Genomic DNA, 377 nt, shown 5'->3' on the forward strand with positions numbered 1-377 from the left:
AGGCTTCTGGGTGTTGGGAACATTCCAATGTTTGCTCTGGTGCTGGTCAGGTCAGGAGGGTGCACCGCATGCAAAAATTCAATGAGCTGTACACACAAGATTTGTGTACCTTACTGCATGTATGTATGTTATATAATAAAATATAAAAATTGAACTGAATAATGGATGTGCTAATTAAATCTTCAAATCGATATGTTATATTGGGTCATAAAACTTTGGGACTGATTTTTTTTTAAATAAACTTTTTTGGAGAAATAATTTTAGATTTACAGAAGAGTTGCTAAGATAGTATGGGGTGTTCCCATACACCCCACACCCACCTTCTCTTGATGTTAGCATCTTACACAATGGTGGTACATTTGTCAAAACTAAGAGAT

Source organism: Pteropus vampyrus, unplaced genomic scaffold, assembly GCF_000151845.1.
Source record: "Pteropus vampyrus isolate Shadow unplaced genomic scaffold, Pvam_2.0 Scaffold411, whole genome shotgun sequence".
NCBI classification, from domain to species: domain Eukaryota; kingdom Metazoa; phylum Chordata; class Mammalia; order Chiroptera; family Pteropodidae; genus Pteropus; species Pteropus vampyrus.